The 2,500-nt window shown below is 35.7% G+C and overlaps 1 protein-coding gene across 3 annotated transcripts in view; it reads right to left on the bottom strand.

The window, feature by feature from the left end:
- LOC143025535 (glutamate receptor ionotropic, NMDA 2B-like) overlaps positions 1-68 on the bottom strand; it is a 110,266-nt gene extending 110,198 nt beyond the window's left edge. For all 3 annotated transcript variants that reach the window (XM_076185367.1, XM_076185368.1, XM_076185369.1), the window contains exon 1: positions 1-68. This exon is cut by the window's left edge and continues 1,143 nt beyond it. The gene's annotated coding sequence lies outside the window, so the exon portion shown is untranslated.
- Between the last annotated feature and the right edge of the window lie 2,432 nt (positions 69-2,500).

The raw sequence follows: 2,500 nt of genomic DNA, 5'->3' as shown, positions 1-2,500 counted from the left end.
GTTTTATATCTGAAGTTGTCCTTTAACTTTTGTCTTCTTTCGGATACTCTAAATTCTTTATGATTACGTCATGCCTGAAACGAGAAATAATTATGAAGATTAAGTATTTCATAATGAATAAGGATATAATGTATATACCATACATACTATACATACACAAACGTATATACAAAGCGAGTTAAACATTCTAAGACATTGGTAAAATAAACTGTAGATTCAGGATGGCTGATTTGATTATAAATATATATATATATATATATATATATATATATATATATATACACACATATATATACATATATATATATATATAAGGAGGTGAGGTGGCAAAATGAAACGTTAAGGCTAGAGTATGGAGCTTTATTCAGAACCAGACGTTTCGACCTCTTGGGCCTTCCTCAGTGGACTGAGGAAGGCCCAAGAGGTTGAAACGTCTGGTTCTGAATAAAGCTCCATACTCTAGCCTTAACGTTTCATTTTGCCACCTTACCTCCATATTTGTCTGTCTTTACACACACACACACACACACACACACATATATATATATATATATATATATATATATATATTTAAAATCAAATCAGCCATCCTGAATCCACTGCTGAACAAAGGCCTCCTTCATAGAATTACATGATTCACACGACCGCGCCACCCCCTGCAAACTTCTCTATCTCGTCTCTCCACCTTCTGTCTGGTTTCCCCCTTCCACGCTTCCCATCTCACGGCGCCCACTCAGTAACACACTTGCTCCATCGCGCATCAGTCGTTCGCACTAACTTTTCTGTCCTATTCCACTTCCTCTTTTTCACCGCCTCCACATTATCTTTCACTCTGGTCTGCTCTCCCGCCCAACTTGCTCTCTTTCGGTCTCTCTGCGTTATTCCCTTCAGTGATCTCTCCACTCTCCTCTGTGCAGTCCTTAGCTTTGTCTCCATCCCCTTCGTCAATTTCCAATTCTCACACCCGTAGATTATTAATGGCAAAATGCACTGATTGTAAAATTAACGTTTGAGACAGAGGTGGGGAGCCTCTCAGAATTTTATTATACTTACCACTTTCCAACCAATTGTAATACGTCTTTTTATTTCATTATCATGATCTTTCGTCACTTTCACCATCTGGCCTAAATAATTATACTCTTCAACTTCTTCAAGACTCTCAACATCAATTACTATCCCATTACTTTGAACTTTCGCGTTGAACTTTACTTTAGTCTTACTCTTATTCATTTTAAACCTATTTTGAGACTTTCCTTGTTCAGATCATTCAACATATCTTTGCAAGTCTTCTACTCTTTCTGAAATAAGAATTATGTCATCCGCAAATCTTAGGTGGTTAAAATATTCGCCATTAATCTTAACCTTTCTCTTCCTAACTTAGCCTTTTGAAAATCTCTTCCAAGCAAGCTGTATATATATATACATATATATTATATGTATATACATATATATACATATATATACATACATATATATACATATATATATAATATATATATATATACATATATATATACATATATACATTTATATATACATATATATATACATATATACATATATATACATATGATATATATACATATTATATATATACATATAATATATATACATATAATATATATACATATTATATATATACATATTATATATACATATAATATATATACATATAATATATATACATATAATATATATACATATAATATATATACATATAATATATATACATATATATATATATCTATATATATATATATATATATATATATATATATATATATATTTCTAGGGCACAGGTTCTCACGGAGACAATTTTGATTAAAATCAACTGCGCTAATAGATTTAACTATTTTCAGTTGTATCTTCTTAAGTTTAAGGAAGGACTTCCTATCAACTTCATTCAGCTTATGAACGAAATCATCCATGGTGAATGTGAAAAGAAAGGCGCTGGAGAATGCCGATGGTTTCTATTAAATATGTAACAGCATGTTAAAAACTGTTGACAACGACACCTAAAACTTCGGAGTTTTTTCACCTCGATAAGAGGCTTCCTCAGGGTGAGAAGGACTTCATTGGTGTAGAGGCGATGTTCTGGTCTTGAAGATCTAGAGGCAAGTTAAGAAGGTTGCTAAGCGGGAGGCTTTTTATACTCGGTCGAATGGTTCAGTCGACCCAGAGCGGGTGGAATGCCGGGCTCTGATTGGCTCATAGGACGTTTCGCCTGATCTCGGGCGGCGGGGGTGACCTCTGTCTGCTACGCGGCTCAAGCGGCTAGGCTCGGGCAGAATGCTAGCTTGTGATTGGCTGCGGGGGTTCTCCCGTGATCTTGTGCTTACCCCGGGCAGAATGCTAGCTTCCGATTGGCTGCGGTGATTCTCTCGTGATCTGGAGGAGGCTCTGGTTTTTGGCTGGAGATCTTGGCGGCTTGATGGAAGGTCTTGTGTAGGTTGAAGAGGGAGCAGTTTCAGAGGGCGAGCTGAAGGGAGAATAAAATCAG

This window comes from Oratosquilla oratoria, chromosome 5 (genome assembly GCF_046742065.1).
Source record: "Oratosquilla oratoria isolate Oo_2021 chromosome 5, ASM4674206v1, whole genome shotgun sequence".
Lineage (NCBI taxonomy): Eukaryota > Metazoa > Arthropoda > Malacostraca > Stomatopoda > Squillidae > Oratosquilla > Oratosquilla oratoria.
Note: the sequence above shows the minus strand (reverse complement) of the source record. Positions and strands in the feature narration are given on the sequence as shown.